At 37.0% G+C, this 22,548-nt stretch overlaps 1 protein-coding gene across 4 annotated transcripts in view; it reads left to right on the plus strand.

Moving 5' to 3' along the window:
- ZFAND3 (zinc finger AN1-type containing 3) overlaps positions 1-22,548 on the plus strand; it is a 324,282-nt gene that overhangs the window by 84,066 nt on the left and 217,668 nt on the right. The gene's annotated exons all lie outside the window — the stretch shown is intronic.

Here is a 22,548-nt window from a genome sequence, read left to right on the forward strand (position 1 = left end):
TTTGACTTTCATATATGTTGTGATACGGTCACCACTATAAGTCTAGATACCATCTGTCACCTTACAAAGTCAATACGGTATTATTTTCTATATTCCCCATGTTATATCACATCCTCATGACTTCTTTTGTAACTGGAGGTTTGTGCTTCTTAATTCTCTTCACCCATTTCATCACCCACCTACCTCTTTTGTGGCAGCTACCCGTCTGTTCTCTAAATCTGTGAGTCTGGGTTTTGTTTTGTGTTGATTGTTCTTGGTTTTTAGATTTCAGAAATAAGTGAAATCATGCAGTGTTTGTCTTTCTCCGACTTATTTCACTTAACATAATACCCTGAAGGTCCATCCATGTTGTCACAAATGATAAGATTTCCTTCCTTCCTTCAAATAGTATTCCATTGTATATATACACCACATCTTCTTTCTCCATTCATCCATCAGTGGACATTTAGGTTACTTCTGTGTCTTGACTATTGTAAATTATGCTGCAGTGAACATAGAGGTGCATTTGTCTTTTTAGATTAGTGTCTTCATTTTGTTTGGATAGATACCCAGTAGTGGAATTGCTGGATTTTCTGGTAGCTCTATTTTTTATGTTTTGAGGAACCTCCATACTGTTTTCCATAGTGGCTACACCAGTTTACAGTCCTTCCATCAGTGTATAAGTGTTCTCTTTCCTCCATATCCTCACCAACACTTGGTATCTTTTGTGTTTTTGATGATATCCATTCTAACAGGTGTGAGGTGATATCTCATTGTGGTTTTGATTTGTATTTCCCTGATGATTAGTGATATTGAGCATCTTTTCATGTGCCTGTTGGCCATCTGTATGTCTGCTTTGGAAAAATGTCTATTCAGATTCTCTGCTCATTTTTTAATTGGATTGTTTGGGTTTCATTGTTATTGAACTGTATGAGTTCTTTATATATTTTGGATATTAACCAATAATCAAATATATGATTTGGAAATATTTCCCCCCAGTTAGTAAGTTGCCTTTTCATTTTGTTGATGGTTTCCTTCATTGTGTAAAGCTTTTTAGTTTGATGTAGTCCCATTTGTTTATTTTTGCTTTTGTTTCCCTTACCTTTGGAGTCAGATAAAAAAAAAATTGCTGATACTGATGTTATGTAGCTTATGGTCATCTTTTAAATTTCTGACAAGGCAAGGATAAACAATGGGGAAAGGACAATCTTTTCAATAAATGGTGTTGGGAAAATTGGACAGCCACATGTAAAAGAATGAAGCAAGACTACTGTCTTACACTATATAAAAAATTAACTCAAAATGGATTAAAGACTTTTGAATGTAAGACCTGAAACCATAAAACTCCTGGAAGAAAACATAGGTGATAAGCTCCTTTGCTATTATTTAAAATTATTATTAGTAAGGTTATGTTTGTCTTTCTAACATGGAAATGAAACCATCGATAACTAATTGCCATTGGATTTCAGTTAAGCCTTTTATAGAGGTGTCCATCCTTTGAATAAAAGCAGTGAGGCTGAGTCAAAGGTGTGATAGCCAACACCATATACTGGGTTGCTGCCTCTTCATGCAGGCTTCCTTGAGGTTTCTCTTTAAAAAGCCAAAAGGAGGGAATGCCTGAAGGACTAAGTCTTAGGCTCAGGTCATGATCTCAGGGTTCTTGAGTTAGAGCCCTGCATCAGGCTTTGTGCTGACAGCTCAGAACCTGGAGCCTGCTTTGGTTTCTATGTTTCCCTCTCTCTCTGCCCCTCCTCCACTCATACTCTGTCTCTCTCACTCTCTCAAAAATAAATAAATAAACATTAAAAAATATACATTTAAGAAGCCAGAAAGATTCACAAGTCCTTGGGTTAACTACTGGAGGCTCCTTTTAGTTGAGACCACTAACAAAATTGCAAAAGATAAAAGTAACTTAATTCTTTATCTAGATGTCAGATTCTATATGTCGATCTAATTAATTTGTAACACTGATGCTATTTGAGGGTTAATCTTGAGTATTCTGTTTTATCCTTAGTAAATAATTTTTTGGGGGCTTTAGCTTTTATACTTGTAAATTTAGCCAGTATGATTAATGTCTGCCAAAGGTAGAGGTGAGATTAGTTTGCAATCTGAATATAAAATGTTTTAAAAAGAATATAACATCAAGAAAAATCATAAAGCAAAGTTTTGCCTATATTTTTTGTTTCTTGGACCCTTCCGGTCCTGGTCTGATGTATTCATGTCTATACTTCTATTAGCTGTAATCACGAATTGGATCCTGTTTACTTACCATTTTACGAACATTATTCTGTGTTGTTATTGTGTGTGGAAGTGGTTTCATAGATGGTTTTAAAAATTAATACTTTGAGATAATAGTTGTCTTCAGAGTAAAATTTAGTTGGAAAATTGGCAAAATATATTAAGCTATATCAGTAGTAATTTAGGATGAATCTTTAGACTTCTCTAAAAAGTATTCATTTTTAAAAGGTTGTTTTGATCACTGATTGCCAAAATTTTAGAGATTCTTTATTTGTGAGTGATAAGAATTTTTAAGCTTAGGAAACCATTCTTATAACTACTTTATTTATTGGGTAGAGTTGTGTCAATTATAATTAGCTGTGTAATTGAAAACCATTGTAATTTAAAGCATAAATATTTAAGCTTTCAAGTTAGATTCAGTAACAAGAAACCAAAGTACTGGAATAGTTGATTTCTTGTTTGTTTGAAACATGAAATATTCTGGTAAGCTTTTAGACTAATAGAACGGTTTCCAGAGGTTGAATAAAATTGTTTATCGCTAATGTGCCAGTCTTATAGGTTACCACAGCTGTTTTCTGTGTACTTTGTCACTTAGGGGCTGATCATCGTTGCTGAATTTTCTAAATTACCTTCAAAGCTTCTCTGTCTACTTTGTAACTTTTCTTGCTGCCTAGCTTTTACTTACAACACTTATTCCCTGTGACTAGTTGGGCTAGAGGGAATGGAGAGTGTGAAAGATTCCCATTAGGTCAGTAGTAGCTATGGTTCTTGGAAGGATAAAAGGAGGCTTAACAGTAGAGGAGAATTTTAAAGTCACCCATTGATTTAGCTATGAATGATGGTATACTCTAATAGCATAAATAATTTAATATAAGTAGGTAGAATTGATGAAAAAGTTTTTAAACTTGCAATTTGTTCATCAAAAATATGCTTGCTTTTTAAAAATTGTTTTCGTAAATAAGTTGGAATCTGTGTCCTCTGTACCTTCAAGTTGCTAGCTGCTATTACCAAACAATAGTCCCTTTGTGAGGTGTGAGGTTTTTGTTCTGTGGATATTCCCAAAGGGCTTTATGAGGAAATTCTCAAATAAAGGGATAGATTAACTTTAAAAAAACAAACTACTTGGCCTACTTGGAAGGGAATAAACAACTACAGGCTACAGTTTTTGCTTTTCTGGAATGCCAAATTTCAGCTCAGAGCAAATTCTTCAGCAGAGCAATAAACCTTTGAAAATTGCTTTATAATGGAAATGCTGACAGACCATTAACTATAGTGGTGCAAATGCACTGCTTTGACATACATAAGGTTTTCCCAAGTTGCTAAATACAATATACCATATTGGGCAGTGTACATCCTGTGGAAGCTTATGGGGGTGTATATGGTTTGTCGTGTTATGCCACCCAATTATTAATGGAGAAGCTCAAACATAGCGCCTTTGACATGCAGGAAAACTATCATTTTAGAAGGAAAGAGTGGTTTAGGCTCTGCTGATGCTGATAGCTCATTTTATGTTTGCCACACTGGAAAAGGCCCAGGGTAAATTTAACATGATGCATTTAATCACCATTCCAATTACAGTGCCACTGAAGCAGATCAATGTTTTCTTACTACCAATTCATTGGAACTTCTAGGTCATAAAGTATCATTATTAGGCATATTGGAAAGTCTCAGCCCATTGGAAATGGGGATTCTGGGATTTTTCCAATTGCTCTGAAATAGTAACGGAGGCTGCTTGGATGTACATTTTTCCCATGTAAAATGAAAATTGGAACTTAAAGGGATTGATATGACAAAGTGAGAATCCTATAATGCCCTAGGGAAGGCTGAAGCAGAATTCACATCTAAAAGTAAAATAAGGAAAATGATGAAAAAGGGTGGGTACTTCCACAGCAGCCTGCTTAATGACTGATACCCCTGCTAATAATAAGTGTTGTGAGAATATGTCTTGTTCCTGCCTATATTCACAGCATCTAGCACAGTGCCTGGCACATGAAGTGGGTATCAGTATTAATTGAATGTATTTGTGCTTGTCCATTTGAAAACGTTTTGAGGCTGGATTGTCAGGCACCATGCTAAATGTTGCATAGGGTTAACTAATAAAGTGTGTGTGTGTGTGTGTGTACACATACACATATGTGTACGTGCGTAGTAATACATGTATATATATATACACACACACACATACACACACACATACACAACTAGAATTTATAAAAGATTTCTAAAGGCATTGGTACAATTTGATATGTTGAATTTCATGACTTATAATGCAAAGATTCAAATGTATTTTGAGTAGAATCATGTCCTCTGAAATGTAAGTGTATAGTAAAAAGATCTGATATCATTTCTAGATTATTATAAATCTGATAATCCTATCCTGTATTCTAAAATCAGTGCTGATTGGAGCAGGCTTATCTGTTCTGTTTGACTAAAAAATATTTTTTTCCCCATTTGACTATGGCATTTCCTACACTTGTCAGTTCACCTGAACGTTTAAGAAAACATAAGAATTCTTGGGCATTAGCCAAAGTTTTAATTCACTGAGTCTAGGGTGGAGACTGGGAATCTATTTAAAAAAATTTTTTTTTAGTGTTTATTTATTTTTGAGAGAGAGCGGGAGAGAGCGCAAGTGGAGAAGGGGCTGAGAGAGAGGGAGACACAGAATCCGAAGCAGGTCCAGGCTCTGAGCTGTCAGCACAGAGCCCGATGTGAGGCTTGAACTCATGAACTGTGAGATCATGACCTAGCTGAAGTTGGATGCTTAGTCGACTGAACCATCCAGGAGCCCCAGGGAATCTATATTTTAGAAAAAATTTCCTTTCCTTGGGTGCATATGTACAGCCACTCCCCTGCCCCACTTCGTGCTTACACTGAAATGAGTGGTGACAATTATCTTGGACCTTTTGCTTTCTCTGGAAATGATAACCAGCACAGTAATTATGTCTTGGCAGGAAAGAAATGCTAGCATATATCATACTGAAGGTCTTTTAGAACTAGTTTTGACTTTCCGTCCATATATTTCACCAGAAATCTGTCAGAAAAGTCTGAAGAAAGATGATTTTTTTTTTCCTGTGGCATATCACAATCTTAAAAATGGTTAGGTTTGAATCCTAGTTCTCTTAATAGTTGTTGCCTCATTCTCTGAGCCTTGGTTTTTTATACATAAAATGGAGATAACAATACCTACCTACCTTACAGGTTTTTAAGGATTAAAATGCATAAAAAAATGCCTACCATGTATCTTACATATAATAAGTGCTCAATAAATGTTAGATTTTAAGGCATACCTATTATATGATCTATGGTATATGTAAAAGCCAAAAGAAGTAGAAAAATTATAATACATTCAAGTTAAATATCCTGTATGTATACCCACAGGCAGTTTTTTTTTAATTATAATAAAATATAGTAAAATACATAGAACATGAAATCCACCATTTTAGCCCTTTTGAAGTGTACAATTGAATGCATTTAGTACATTCACATTTTGTGCAGTCATCACCACTATCTAGTTTCAGAACGTGGTCATCACCCCAAAAGGAAACCTGTATCCATTAATTAGCCATAAAAAGGAATGAAGAACTGATACATGCTGGACCACAGAGGAACCTTAAAACATACAAAGTGAACGAAACCAGATAACAAAGGGTCACAAGTTGTATGATTCCACTCACACGAAGCATACAAAATAGGTAAATCCACCAAGCCTGAAGATTAGTGGTTGCCATAACCCACTGTATGGATATATACCATGATTTGTTTGTTCATTCATTAGTTGATGAACATTTGAGCCCTTTCCACCCTTTGGCAATTGTGAATAGTGCTGTGGCAAACATGCATGTAACAAGTTTTTGTTTGAACACTTGTTTTCAATTCTTTTTGATTCATACCATAATTCTATATTTAACTTACTGAGGGAACTGCCAAACTGTCTCCATGGTGGCTGCATCGTCTTACATCCCACCAGCAGTATATAAGGGTTCTAATTTCTCCACATCCTGGCCAATACTTTTTTATTATAGCCATCCTATTAGGTGTGAAGTAGATCTTATTATGTCTTTTCAAGTCCTTTGCCCATTTTTAAGTTGGATTTTGTCTTTTTGTTGTTGAAGAATCTTTTGGTTATAAAATTATGTGTCATTTTTCGGGGGGCTTATTTGGGAATATAAAATCTATCTGGGAATATAACAGTAAAGGATTGGATTTTTTCTTTTTTTTTTATTTTCGAGAGAGAGTACGTGTGGGTTTGTGAGTAGGGGAAGGGCAGAGGGAGAGGGAGAATCTTAAGCAGGCTCCTTGCCCAGCACAGAGCCCAGTGCGGGGCTCTGTCTCACAACTGTGAAATCCTAACTGAGCCCAGTCAAGAGTTGGATGCTTAACTGGCTGAGCGACCCAGGTGCCCCATTGAGTTCTTTACTTTTGAAGTAACATTTGGTTGAATACTTCCATCTGTTTATTGTAGACATATAACACCCTTTAATTATATAGTTTAGCCTGATGTCTTAACTCCCTGCCTCTAGTCTATACTAGCTAATAACCAAATTTATTCCTTTCCAAATTATTGTTGTTTTATGTTGATTTTTTTCAGTTTAGAGAATGTTCCTTTCTCAACTTTTTTGTTAACAATTTTATTGAGATATAATTTACATACCATAAAATCAACTCATTGTAACTGTACAGTTCGATGATTTTTAGTAAATTTGTAGTGTTGTACCACCATTACCAAATGCAGTTTTAGAACATTTATAGCAGCTTGAGAAGTTTCCTTAGCACTGTTGGTAGTAAATTTCTGTGCCCACCTCAGGCAACCACTGATCTGCATTCTGTTTCTAAAGTTATGTCTTGATATTTTTCACATAAATGTAATCATAGTATGTAGAAAGAAGACTGCCTTCTTTCAGTTAATGTTTTCACGGTTTATTGTTGTAGTATGTATACATAGTGTTCCTTTTATTGCTAAATCTGTGGGTTATGTTACATTTTATTTATCCATTCATCAGTTGATGGGTATTTGAATTGTTTCTAGTTTTTGGCTGTTACAAATAATGAATGTTCAAGTCTGTGTGTGGACATCCTCCCTCAGCTTTTTTACTCTAAAATTTCAACTCTGCAGAAAGTAGAAATAACAAAAATAGTGTGTGTGTGTGTGTGTGTGTGTGTGTGTGTGTGTGTGTGTGTAATAAATGTCTGTATATAATGAACGCCTATACATGCGTCACCTAGGTTTACTGATTGTTAACATTTGCTACCCATGCCTCCTTACCTCTTTTTATGAATACACCTTTTGCAGAATTGTTTGCTGATTATAACGACAGTTTACCTATTAAGTATTTCAGCACGAATCTCTTAAGAACAAAGACACACATTCTCATACATAACCACAAAATCATAATCAGACTTAAAAAATTAGCAATAGGGGTGTCTGGGTGGCTCAGTTGGTTGAGCATCCAACTTCGGCTCAGGTCATGATCTCACAGTTGGTGGGTTCAAGCCCTGCGTCGGGCTCTGGGCTGACAGCTCAGAGCCTGGAGCCTGCTTCAGATTCTGTGCTTTCTCTCTCTCTCTCTCTCTCTCTCTCTCTCTCTCTCTCTCTCTCTGCCCCTCCCCTGCTTGTGCTCTGTCTCTCAAAAATAAACAAACATTAAAAAAAATAGCAATAATTTCATAATATCAACTATTTTATATACATATTTAAAATTTCCCCAGTTGTCCCAAATGTGTCTTCTAGAGGGTTTTTTTTGACCCCCCTCTTTCTTCTAATCCAGGATCCAAAAATAAGACACTTCTGGTTTGCATTTGGTTGTTATTTCTCTTAATCTCTTTTGATCTGGAATAGTTCTCTGCCTCTTTTGTTTTTCATGTCGCTGAGGTTTAGAAAAATAGAGGCCAGTTATCCCAAATTTTAGATTTGTCTCATTGCTTTCTTGTGATTTAATTTAAACATATTTGGCAAGCGTACCTAATAGGTGAAGTTGTGTACTTTTTTATACACCAATGATTAAATGAAAATAAGTAATGTGTGGAATCATAAAAATAGCTTAAATAATTTAAAACAAATGTATATTGAATCAGGATGAATGTAATGTCTCTGCTTGTGTAGCTAAATGGGATCACTTGGTTAAGGTATTGACTGCCAGATTGCAAAGGTATGATTTTTTTTTTTTTTTTTTTTTTTGTATTTAACAGGTAATTTGTAGGATGAAACTTCCAGACCATATGCTGTCTTGTTTTTCAATAACCTTTCACCTAATGGTTTTAGTAACATTGCTTGAAGTAATTACCACACTGAGGGGGGGTGCATAGAATGCTTTTGAAAAATAACTTCATTAGTTGTATAGTTGAAAAGGCATTTTGCATTATCTTCCTTTGGTTTCTATGCTTGGATGAATATATTCCAGATGTCTCCTTGACTTGTTATATTGTACTCACAGTTTCAGAGAGAAATTTATTATAGTAGCATGTAAGGTGTGGAGATGGATTTTATGTTTCAGAAGTTGATTTTGGTATTTGATTGCAGTTTAGCATTCACCTGAATAAGACTGTAGAGAAATTAGTGGAATCTAGTAAGAAGGAACACTTTCTGTATAGTAAGTAAACATATATCAACTAATTCACCAACCCCCACTCCCAAATTTGTTTCTGAATGTTAAATATTTTGTGTATAGCTTACTTTTTCTCTGCATTTTTTCCCTTTTAGTTTTGTCCTCTGTGCATTCTGAAATTGCTTGTATTATGATGCTGATTCATCATGGGTAGAATCTCAGAATGTTACATTTAAACCAGTAATACTTTTCTTTCTTTTCACTGGAAAAGAGAATATGATATTTCAATAATACCTGTCATTAATGTGAAACCATTTACTCTGTCATTGTGGTTTGTGACTGACTTGCTCCACAATTTGGGATTGTATACCAGAAGTCTTTTATTCTAACAAGACTGATCAGTAAGTGAAAAAAATGTGTTAAAGTATCGAATGCTAAAAAATAACTTGATGCTTTAGGTTAATTAAAAAAAACAAATGTATATAATTTATATTTTTTGCAGTAGGCTTAAGACCTTTTCTTTGCATATGAGTCAATAATGATTCAAGAGCCATCCATATGGGCTATTTAAGTCACACAAATAATACGTCATTTGTGATAGTTTAACATGTTAGGAATATGGCCTCTGGGAACTGGGCTTTCTGAGCTGGAACCCTCAACTGCCTCTTACTAAAACATGAACTTAGGCAAGTTACTTACAACATCTCAGTTTTCCCTTGTGCAAAATGCTGATTATAGCAAAGTTAGTAATTGTAAACTACATGCTAGCTTAAAATGGTTAACTCCTTTAATTTTGCTGGTAGCTGGCAGATAAGTGCTTAAGGGCTTGTTAATTAAAGTCCAGATTTGGTCTCATTGAGTGAAACTCTATAAAGATATCTGTGAAGCAACTGAGAGCACTCTAGGTTTTTATATTTGTTTCTCATCGTTAAAGTTGTCTAAGATGTCCATGCCTAATGTGACAGCATTCTTTTTTTAAAATAGCAACATGACTTATCTATTCAAAGTATTCAACATAGCCCCGCATCAGGCTCTGGGCTGATGGCTCAGAGCCTGGAGCCTGTTTCCGATTCTGTGTCTCCCTTTCTCTCTGCCCCTCCCCCGTTCATGCTCTGTCTCTCTCTGTCCCAAAAATAAATAAACGTTGAAAAAAAAAAAAAAAACAAAGTATTCAACATAGATTTTATAGAAATAATGTTTTCTTTTTGTACTTACTGGTTTAGGTAGTTGTGTGATCACAGCAGCAAGTAAAATAGGTGTAATTATAAGATATAGACAGACTTGGGAACAAAAGACAACTAGTTCTTCATAAACCTTCAGCTAACTAATACGAGTGGAAATAAGCCTCTGTATTGGAAAAAAGCTTTGCTGGCTGGGAGAGCCATTTGCCAAGCTGTGGGCATGTCCGTTTTATGGAGGGTCTCAAGTGTCAGTTAATATAGCCAGTTGAGGGAAGTCTTGCAAAGGAAACTACTGCTATCTTCTTTGTAGAAGATGCTGCTGCTGCAGACTCACCATCTTAAGGTGCCTAGAGCAGGTTATTTGTTATGAGTCCCGTTTTCTGCCAGATTATAGCCTTTCATCTTATTTTTTTGTGATGGTTAAGGTAGCTTATGTTTGTGAAGAGTGAGTGGCAAGCTCTGTGGCCTGGAAGGTAGATCCATGATTATTAAGCTCTTCTTCAAACAGTTAGCCACAGCTTAGCACCAGTCCTCAGCATTGGGGAGGGGGGCTGTATACTCCAAGATGAATTCTGTCACATGAGTCCTGAGCTTTTTAATATTTCCACCAGAGTCTTAGATTGTGGCACACAGGTTATGCTTATTAAGTTTGTGAATGACTTCAAGTTTGAGTGGGATCGATGGTTCGATAGGCAACTGGATTAAAATTCTAAATATCTGAGATTTAGAAAAGTTGGCAAATAAAAATAGTATGCTATTCAGGATCACAGCAAGATAATTTCCTTAAGGAAAGTAAACAGCTGTGGAAATTGCATATAGGAGTAGGATTGGGTTGGTACCAATGATAGTACGAAGAATTCTAAGGTGATAAGTAAACCAGTTAAATAAGAGTCAGTGATGCCTTTGCATTTAAAACCATTGATAACAGGTGCCTGGGTGGCTCAGTTGGTTAAGCGTCCCAACTTCGGCTCAGGTCGTGATCTTGTGGTTTGTGAGTTTCAGCCCCGTGTTGGGCTCTGTGCTGACAGCTCAGAGCCTGGAGCCTGCTTCAGATTCTGTGTCTCTCTCTTTCTCTCTGCCATCCCCTGCTTGTACTCTGTTTCTTTCTCTCTCAAAGATAAACAAACATTAAAAAAATTTAAAACCATTGATAACAAGTCATATAATTGGAATGGTGCTTAAAGAAATCACAGGGCCATTCCTTTACCATATTCTGTATCAGACCATTACAGTGTATGCATTCAGTGCACTTGGAAAAATGTTCCAGAGTGAGAAAACTGAATAGTTAGGAAATAGTCCCCATCAGAAGGTTTTAGTAGGTAGTTAGCCTAGAAATAATGGAGAGTTCAGTAGTTCTCTTGTTAGATTATATTATGATTATATTATTGTTTGACCATTGACTCCTAGAACGTCATAGTCACCGGTCTAAGTAACCCACTTTATTTTAATGGGTAAGAAAACCCAAAACTGAGGTTACACCAAGCCAGGCCCTTTCTTCCCAGGCTGCTGCTTTTACCAATACCCATGTAGCAGCCTGTGTTTTTACACTGACGACAAGATTATAAAGGCGTTTACAACAGTAGGAAGGTTATAGTAAGACATTAGAAATTCATGATTTTAAGGCAGTAGTGAAGTACACAGAAAGAAGAAATGGAATCTCTGGTGATTATAGAACAGGGATACTCTAAGTCTTGAGACAGAGACATAAAAGAAGTACTGTTGAGTTTCCTTCTGCCTCTGTTTTTCTGCTGCAGTTGATTACATGGAGAATTTTCTTTTGCAGTCTTTACTCAATTTTGTATATTAAAGTGAATGACTAAAATAGTCAGGAAATGGAAATTGTGAACTTTTTTCTCTTTCAATGAGCTTGGGACTGGGAATAAGGAGAGCAGTTTCTCTTCTATCACCTTTCAACCATATCTCATCACACAAGGTAGGTGTGATCCTGACCTTTTCACCTACCCCTTAAACAGATCTTAGATTGACACAGCACATAAAGCGTTTAGAATTTAAACAAATGGAAGGTGGTATTGAAGTATAAAAGATGTTTGTTTTTTAATGTTGATAACATTACCTACACATTTAAGTTTTTCTTGTGTTTCTGTATTGCTAGATACTGCTTTCTCCTCCTCCATATCTAGTAGATGTCATGTTGGTGCTTGCATCTCACCTAAGTGATGTGCACTGAAATGTTGCATCTTGTAGATGTCTTTTTACTTGGGTGTTTTCCAGCTGCTGGAAATACCTGTGCTTTTCTTCCTTAGCCCTACATCTACCCTTGCTAAGCTTGGTTAACCTTATAGTTGAACCCTTGTAACTCTGTCATCTCCCAGGTTTATGTCTCGTTTTCTGATAAAGAAAGATCTAATGTTTTAGGTTTACTTTTCATCTGTCATGAAAATTATCCTTCATTTGATCTGATTTTCCATAAATAAATAAATAAATGGATAAGTGAATGCCTCTCCTTGCAAGTCTAAATTACCTTAGTAAAAAGAGTATCTAAATGTATGCGTCACCAGGATGAAACAAAGATTTGCCACTTGAATAAGATCTGTACATATATAATTCTTCAGTAGTTTTTATGTAATGATAGTTGCAAAGATGAAGGAAAATGCAAAGCCCTTAGTTTGCCTTGGAAGAAGAGGTTCTTTAGTTTAATTATTAACCCATTGCAGAAGTTTCATTGCCATTTAATTATGTTGCTCACTGTTCAGGGCAAAACACTCTGACCTCCATAAATGTAGTGTCCCTTTCCCCTACCTGTTGGGAGCAGCAGCATGGCTAGCCAGGAGAAAAATAAGGCAGGGAATACCTCAGCGTGTCTCTCTGTTTTTTTTTTTTTTTTTCTCAGTTTCTCAGATTTTTGCTCCTATACCAAATGGTTGGGGGGAAAAAACCTCACTGTTTTCATGGCAACATGAAGAACGTCTTTTGTAATGTAACAGTAGTAGTGCCTAATGAGGTGTTGAATTAAAAAAAAATTTTATAGCTATAATATTTTATTGAGCTATAATTTATATGTAGTAAAATACAAAATCTTAAAATGTATGATGTAATGAATTTTGATCAGTGTGTACTATGTATATGTGTAATCGTCACCCAGGTAAAGAATATTTTTATCACTCCAGAAAGTACCTTCCATTACTATAGAATTCTAAGAAACGTTTTTGCAAACTGGATGGGAATAGTTTGAGAAATTTAATAATCAATGTGTATATTGAGGCACCTGGTTGGCTCAGTTGGTTTAGTGTTCGACTTTGGCTCAGGTCATAATCTTGCGGTTTGTGACTTTGAGCCCTGCACTGGGCTCTCTGCTGTTAGTGCAGAGCCTGCCTTAGATCCTCTCTTCCCTTCTCTCTCTGCCCCTCTCCTGCTTGTGCTCTCTCAAAAATAAAAAATACTTCATTAAAAAAAAAGTTGTATATAAAATTTTTTTAGGTAGCTGGACAGCAGTTAACTTAGTCTTTTTTCTCTCTACTTTTACAAAAGTGAATTCTGCTGCACGTTAGTTTTATTCTAACAGAGTTTGAATTTCCTGAAATACCATATATTTGCAGATGAAGAGACCCAGATATAAGGCAGTCTTACATTTTCTCAATAAGAGAAAGAAGTGTTTTGGTCACCTTGAATATAGAAACCTTTAAGGGTATAGGTGAAGTAATTAAATGTCTAGTTAAAGTGCTAATTGCACATATACGTATTAAAACTCTAATTTAACTTTTTATTTTGAGATAATTGTAGATTTATATGCAGCTGTAAAGAAAATAACATAAAGAGATTTATATTCTCTATTTTATCACTATGATGACTTCACATGCTTATTTAAGATCACAGGTTATATAAAATTGTATGCATTTGTGTATGTTCCCAATGTAAATTTTAAATGTTTTACTTATTTAAATTTTGTTTTTGAGAGAGAGCAAGTAGGGGAGGGGGAGAGAGCTGAACAGAGGACTTGAAGTGGGCTCTGTGCTGACAGTACAGAGCCTGCTTGGGACCCCCTCTCTCTTTCTCACTCACTCCCACTCTCTCGGCACCTCCTCTGCTTGCTTGCTTTTTCTCAAAATAAACGAACATTAAAAAAAAAAACAAAACCAACTTGGTTTTCCACACTCTCTTTATGAAACCAATCTATTTGAACTTTCTGCATCTTCACAGATATCAGTGTCTTCAATGTTTACTAAAACCACATTTAAAGTTATTGAGCACAGTTTTTCAGTTATTCACTTCCTTACAAGTTATTTGATGTAGAACACTGTAAAAATTTGTAAATGTTGCTCTTACTGGATATTTTATCTGAAGCCACAAGAATCCATTCATATAACACTAGCAGAATTGCCATCATTTTAATGTTATTTGTAATCTTCCTAACATTCCAAGGCTTTTATTGTGTTGCTTTTTAAGTCATCTTCAAAAACCTTTTTCAGTGGGATCGACTACTTGTAATTATGAGATCATACTCCAGAAAATAGTATGAAGTCTGTATTTAAAACTGCATTTTAGTCCCCTTAAAACTTGAGAACTTTACTGCCTCACCCCTTTTCACAGACTCTGACTGGATAAATGCCCCTGGGCATTTAATTCTATTGATATGGTCTTCCTCTTTTGAAACCTCCCCATGCCCTTTCCCTGGGTTTTTCACTTTTAGGTTTTTTGGAAGCTCTTCTTTCTCCCCCGTTGGCATTTGGTATAAGATTACTGGTACCAGCCTCAGAAGTAAAGACTTAATTGTAAAACGTGTGTGTGTGTGTGTGTGTGTGTGTGTGTGTGTGTGTGTGTGTGTGTGTGTGTTTATGGATAATTTTAGGGGAAGAAATCCTTTCCTTATATTTGGGCATATATGGTAAGACAGCTGCAGCCACTGCATACCATTTTGTGTTAGAGTTGGTAGTGTCATTAGTTTCTCTTATGTGGAAAAATTATTTGGCATTTTTATTTAGTTCATTGTTTTTCCTCCTTTCCTGTGAGAGCTGTTACATGTTTTAATTTTTGTCTTTCTTTTTACTAGTTTATTGATGGACGTGGCTCATCTTGTTTTGTTAGCTAGTGCTGGACTAAGCTCTCAGTAATGTATACAGGGTCACAGATGATCAGGTGACTTGTTTTACATTTATATGTCTTTTTAGTGTAGGGACTTAAAACACATAAAACCAGAGGTGTATGCTGTGTCCTTGCTTTCCTTGAATTTGGGTATAAAATGTTAAGATACCGTTCATTACAGTACCCCAACTGGAATCTAAGTTGTTAAATTGAAATTATCTTTTAAAGTAGTATGGCCCATATTGCTACATTCTAGAAATGATCCTCCTTATTAACCACCCCATCTTTTTCTTTGTAATATTCCCTTAAAAAGAAAACTTTGCAGACATTGTCTGAATGATTTAGAGTGATGTGTAACAGTTGAGACAGGCTGGATGCACTGTTGAAAGCCTCCTTTGTCATTGCCAGCTAGAATGTCATCTGTTTGAACTGTCCTTTTTCTTGTTTGCCGGGGATGAGCAAAGAGTGATGATTTAGTAGAGCTGTATCTTGCTTCCTAGCTGTTGTAGGAAGTTAGACTTTCTGGCTGTAAGTGTACGAGTTGGCACACATATTGTTACTGGCCTTTAATCATCTAATCTTACTTCTAGGCAACTGGAAAGATTTTTAGAGTGGAGAAGGCTTTGTGATTTGATTTTTCCTTCTCTTCCTTCACCTCCCTCTCCCTTCCTTGTTCCCCAACCTCTCCTCCCTCCTCTCTTTCTTATAGATTATTAAAGAAGATTGAACTAGGAAATGTGACTAATTGGTTTTTACAGATCAGTTCTCTTCTTTAAGAAGGAAACCGCATTGGGGTGCCCAGCTGGCTCAGTCAGTCAGAAGAGTGTTTGACTCTTGATCTTAGGGTGGTGAGTTTTAGCCCCAGGTTCAGTGTAGAGATTACTTTAAAAAAAAAAAAAAGGAAATCACTTTGTAGTCTAAATTTTTGTAGTTTTATTGATCCATGCCTAACCTAGAGAAATTTAGGAACCTTAAGATTGGAAGGAAGGGCTTTGGTGTGTTTCCATGCTGGTACCATTGTTTTCTTTTTGACTCTTTTTAATTTTTTTTTTTTTTTTTGTGCCTCAGTTTCTTCCTCATTGTTGGACCAAAAATAGTATTATTGTTGAAGGAACATTGATATGGTGACAGTGTTTTTTATTTCCACATTAAAACAAATGTTTAAAAGTTTATTTATTTTGAGAGAGAGGGAGAAGGAGAGGGAGACGGAGAGAGAGAGAGAGAGGGAGGGAGGGAGAGACTGTGCAGGTGGGAGGGGCAGAAAGGGAGGGAGAGGGAGAGAGTCCCAACCAGGCTCCATGCTGTCAGTGCAGACCCCGACTTGGGGCTTGAACTCACAAAACTGTGAGATCATGACCTGAACCAAAACCAAGAGTTGGCTGCTTAACCGACTGAGCCACCCAGGCACCCCTCCGCATTTATATTAAAATATTTAGTGGGGGAGGACCTGGCATGTATATGTTTCCGGGGTAGGGAGATACAATAGTGTTATATGGAGATCAAGAAAATACAAAATGTTTCTAGGATTTTCAAAAATTAGTAATGTTGTTTTAATTCCCCATGATGAATTAATTAGAAGTTAATTGATTCTTCATTAAGAAATTGATATCCTTCAAAATTGGAAAATTTTTTATTTTGGAAGAAAACAGATTAAGATAACCATTTCTCCCATCAAGCAAAGATTTTAAAGTAATAATACTTAATGCTGGTGAAACTGTATTGAAAAAAGTACTTTCAGATCCTTTTGAGGACAGTGTAAATTGGTAGAACTTACCTGGTAAGGAATTTGGCAATACTTACTAAAACCATACTTTTTCATCTAGCAATTCTCCTCAGAATCAATTTTAATGAAAGATTTATGACCAAAGATTTATATCCCCAAATGCTCATTATAGGAATATTTATAACAAAAAATCTGGGCAAAGACTGAACATCCAAAAACTAAGTGAATGACTAAATAAATTATAGGATTAGTATGTACTGGACTATTACAGAGCAACAAACATGGTGTTTGTTTTTTTTTTTAATATTTAATATTTATTTTTGAGAGTGAGTGAGAGAGCGTGAGTGGGAGAGGGTTAGAGAGAGAGAGGGAGAGACAGTATCTGAAGCAGGCTCTAGGCTTTGAGCTGTCAGCACAGAGTCCGACATGGGGCTGGAGCCCACGAACTGGGAGATCATGACCAGAGCTGAAGTTAGATGCCCAGCTAACTGAGCCACCCTTCCAGGCGCCCCCAACAAGCATGTTTTTCAAGAATAAGTAATGACATGGGAAATAGTAAACGTAAATACAAAATGAAAATGAAATTTACATGTTTTATAACACTTTTAAAAGTGAAATATGTGATCTATGCAAAAGAGAATATGTAACGTGTATGTGTTATAACACCTAATAAAATGCACGCCTATGAATGTACCATACAATTTTACCAACACTGTTCTTAATTATGTATATCCATAGGATAAGAAGGAGTTGTTTCATAATGTTAACAATTCTCATTTTGGGGGATTGGATTATCATTGATCTTTAATTTTCACTTAAATGTTTATGTTCTTTTTCTAAACTCTGTACAAGGGTCATGTATTTTCAAAACTAGAAAATATTAAACATTTATTGAAAGGAGAGAAAAATTTAAGCTGGTTTCTTTCCAACTCCATTTCATTGGAAAGAAACTTCTGAAAGTGTCTGCCACCTGTTATCTCCTGAGTGACAAATCATGGCCAGGTACATAGGGTGGCATTATCTCCCAGTTGTAGGTAATACAGTATGACAGAGCTCCTGAGAAATGACAGGCAGACAGCTACAGGAATTGTGGGTGCCCTTTCTTCTAGATAGTGTTGAATGACCTTTACAAAATACATTTTTTAAATCTACTTAGGGTTTCATGTGTCATGCCTTCAGGAAGGGGGATTCATTTCTTCATTTAACAAATATTGGGTACCTATTAAGTACTAGGCAGGAGTGACCAAGAGGGTCATTTGTTAAAAGAAAACAGGAAGAGGGACTGATTTAAATTGGTGGTCAGGTGAAGCCTGAGGAGGTTTGAACCAGGACCTGAGCGACAAGAAACAGCTAGTCTTACTGTGATTTGAGGGTAGAAGAAACAGCATGGGCAAGAGCTCTACAGCACATTCTAGGAACAGGAAAAAAGGCCAGTGTGGTTGGAATGTGGTAAGTGAGGGTTGCAAAATGGTGAGAAATAAAGAGGGGGAGGTAGGCAGAGCAAGACCATGAGGGAACTAAATGGTTTTGGTAAGATGTTTGAATTTTGTATTAAATGCAGTAGGAAATTGTTGGATGGCATTAAGCAAGAAATAGCATAATCTAATTTGCTTTTAAAAGATTACTCATTGCAAAATCATTTTAAGAAATCAAGAGTGGGAATGGAGAGACCACTAAAAAGTCATTTACAATGACCCAGGTATGAGGTAATGGTTGCCAGAGTGGAAACATTGACAAAGGAGAGGGTAGATAAATTTGAGGTCTGTTTGGAAATAGACCCAGTGGATCTTGCTGAGTACTGTGTATGAGAGACTACAGGAAAGATGGAAATCAAAGTTAGTTTCTAGAATTTTGACTTGAGCAACTGGAAAGAAGGTGTTGTTATTCATAAAAGTGGATAAAATGCATCAGGCAAGTTTGGGAGTATTGAAAGTTCTAGTTTGAAATGTTGACTCTGAGCTGCATTTTGAGATATCAAATAGGCATTTTATTTTATTTATTGTTTTTCTTTTCTTTTCTTTTCTTTTCTTTTCTTTTCTTTTCTTTTCTTTTCTTCTCTTCTCTTCTCTTCTCTTCTCTTCTCTTCTCTTCTCTTCTCTTCTCTTCTCTTTTCTTTTCTTCAACGTTTATTTTTGGGACAGAGAGAGACAGAGCATGAACGGGGGAGGGGCAGAGAGAGAGGGAGACACAGAATCGGAAACAGGCTCCAGGCTCTGAGCCATCAGCCCAGAGCCCGACGCAGGGCTCGAACTCACGGACCGCGAGATCGTGACCTGGCTGAAGTCGGACGCTTAACCGACTGCGCCACCCAGGCACCCCAATAGGCATTTTAATACATGAGTTTGGAGCAAGGTGAAGAGGTTTGGGATGAGTGTGAACATTTATTTGTGAGTCTATTGTTTAGATACAATATTTAAAGCCATGGGAGAAGTGGAGGTAACAGGGACTGAGTCCTGGGACCTCCAGGTAAAGGTCTTGACATTGGAGGAGGAGCCAGCAAAGGTGGCTAAAGGAGAGCAGTTAGGTGAGGAAAACTAGGTTTGTGGGGGGGGGGGGGTGGTCAATTTGATCTAGGATCCAAGCAACAAGAAGGCAAAAGTAAAGAGAGTTTCAAGAGGGATGGATCTGGATGAATGCTGTTGAGTGGGAGGCATTGAGATGATCAGAGACCTAACTGTGTATTTGTTTTGTGAGACTGCCATAACAAATTAACACAAATTGGATGACTTAAAACAACAGAGACTTAGGGGAACCTGGGTGGCTCTCTCGGTTAAGCATCTGAGACTCGATTTTGGCTCAGGTCATGATCTTGAGGTTGTGAGTTTGAGCCTGGTGTTGGGCTTCTTGCTATTGATGGCACTGAGCCTGCTTGAGATTCTCTCTCTCTCTCCTCTCTCTTTGCTCTTCCCCCACTCTGTCTGTCTGTCAAACAATAAATAAACTTAAAAAACAACAATAGAGATTTATTCTCTTAAAGTTCTGGAAGCTGGAAGTCCAAAATCTGGCAGAGCTGCCTTCTCTCTGTGGGGCCCTAGGGAAGAATCCATTCCTTCCCTTTTCCAGCTTCTGTTAGCTGTCCCAGTATTCCTGGGTTTGTGGCCACGTTCCTACAGCTCTACCTCATCTTTATATCATTTTCTCCTCTGTGTGTCTCTCCAGACTCCTTTACCCTTTCTCAGAAATGCTTGTTATATCATTTAGGGCCCACCTGAATAATACAGGGTAAACTCAAAATCTTTAAGTTGTCTGCAAAGACCTTTTTTCCAGATAAAATAAATTCCAGGGATTAGGATTTGTTATCTTTGGATGGCCATTATTCAGGCCACTAATCCTTGGTTTTAGAAACATGGTAGCCTTTGGAGATCTCAATAAGAGCTGTTTGTTTGGAGCAGTGGTACATAAGAGAATCCTGTTTACCTTTCATGTTTGCTATCACATAGAGAACTCTGTTGTCTGTCCCAAGACTGCAAGTTGATCACACTGCTTTTCCATGGGCAGTCGGTAGTCGTATGCCTATGGTTAGCTTCAAGTTTCACATGTCGAACATGAGAAAGGAGAAAAGTTCTCAGAAGCCTCTGCCAGTTCTTTCAAGTTCTGTTTTGCTGATCTGTGTGATCCAAGTTGGCATTACCAGTGGCCATTATTTCTATAGCCAAAGGTTGGCTTATTTTAGATTTCAGGCATCTCCGTTTTGATTAATAATATCAGTGGCTGTATTATGTCTTTCACAACCTCATTGATAAGCATGTTGCTGGAAAATTCCTATTCAGAAAGTGGGATGAATGTCATTTAAGTAAAATTTAGGTATGGTGGGTATTTTAAATAAATTCTCTGAAAAGAATAGGGGATGCAGAGAAAAATGCTATTTTGCCATTTTTTTCCTTAACCAGTTTTGTGAAACACAAATGGTAACACTGCACACTTGGTGCCGAGCTGCCCTCAGTGGTTCTTTGCAGGCGTTCCATGATACCTGCTGGATGTGGGGGGCAGCAGAAGTGATAAACAAATTACCTCTTGCTTTCAGTGCTGCTGCATGGACAAAGATAGTGACCATATCTGGAAGAGCCCTGCTTTCCTGGGGGGAATTTCTGGTAACAAAGATATTCTTTCATCCTCAGTTCTCTTTCAGTTGGAACTGAAATAACTGTCAGTCAAGGTTGCTTCCCTGCACATACATGTGTACGTATATTTGGAGGGGAAGTCAGGGATTGGGCTTTATCCTGTTGGAAGGTTCTGCTTTCTCAGGGAGCTGACTCGATTACCATACATTCAGTCTTTACTCATGGGACCATTTTCCCAAACGACCAGAGTGCTGACTTGGGAATTATTTGTACTCTTCTGCTTCTGTATTGGGGGCAGAGGCCTTAATTTGGGTGAAAAGAACACAGGCTTTGGAGTTAGGCAGACCAGGGTCATCCACTTGTTCTGTAACCTTTGGCAAGTTATATACCCTCTGGAAGAAGGCTCCCTTTCCTCGTTTGGTAAAGTGGGTTGAAGGCATCTGGTATGCTTACCACATGTAGGTAATATAATAAATGTTAGATTCCACTCTTAATAACATCTTTTCATCTCTTTGTTCATTTTTATTCATTTAGTGATAGTTAAGATTTCCTTACTGCCTTTGATGTCTTTATATTAAGCAGAATTCTAAAGAAAGATCCTCCAGTTGACGTAGCATCTCTTTTGGGAAATAGAAGCAATGACTCCCCCACCCCCACCCCAATTTTGTCACCCTGTGACAGTTGCTTACCCTTAGGTCTTGGGTTCCAGTATGGAGGGAAACCTTCATAGCCATCAGGAAATACTTCCTGAGGGAGGCTTTCATTAATTATGAACTTTACTAGGAAGGGCAGAAGAAAGTTGGCTTATTCTGTGTAGGAGCAGCTCTGGGCAAAGACTAAGATTTTGGGAGGGGTGTTGCTGGGGAATGAGACTGTAAATAGGTCAGCTTATATCCAACAGAGAGTATTGTAGGAGGTTTTTGGAAGATGGCTGTAGGAATGAGTGCACTTGGGAGAGAATCAGGAAGGGAAACAGCGATGAGAAGAACTTCATAGACAAGTTATTGATTGCCCGCTCTGTTGTGCCTGGGATGCTGTGTGGTACCAGGTGCTGTGTTATGCTGTGAACAAAGGATGGCCTTTGGCATTGGCTCAGGCCCAAGGTCATTTATTTTCTCTGCCGTTTCCTAATTCTGTGACCTTGGGCAAATGCTAGCTGGTCAAATGGAGATGAGACTGTCCTTGATTTCCTAAGATCCCTCAATTTAATAACACCATGGAGGAGGTGGTAGGAATATTTCATTAATTTAGTCATCATCTGTAGCCAATCATATGATGTTTCCTGATTCTAGACATTTTAATGTGATTTTTTTAAAGTGCATTTTTAGAAGCAAGCAGTATGGTAATACCTATCTCACAGATATTGGGTTTATTAATAAAATAATGTGTTTAGTGTCCATCAGAGTTAGTGTTCAGTGAGTTGTAGCCATTATTAACAGATGAAAGGACATGAAAAATAATTTGATTGGTAACATCTGAAGAAAGAATTTTAAACTACAGGGTCATAATGTGACCAGGATCTGAAATAGGACTAGAATGAAAGGAAAGAAGAGAACATAAAAATTTAAGTAATGTTATGGAGATAAATAAGTATATATCTCGGGAGACAGTTTTACTCCTTTAGAGACAAAAGTTTCGTTGTCTGTAGTCATAATTTTGTGGTATATGTTCCAGTGTGAACAGACGGAAAGTGGTAATCTTGTGGGACAAATTGACTCCTGTGTCGTCATCTGGGCATGTTAGAGTAATTCTGAACTTGCTGCTACTTAATTTCTGAGTTTTGC

This window comes from Felis catus, chromosome B2 (assembly GCF_018350175.1).
Source record: "Felis catus isolate Fca126 chromosome B2, F.catus_Fca126_mat1.0, whole genome shotgun sequence".
NCBI classification, from domain to species: Eukaryota; Metazoa; Chordata; class Mammalia; order Carnivora; family Felidae; genus Felis; species Felis catus.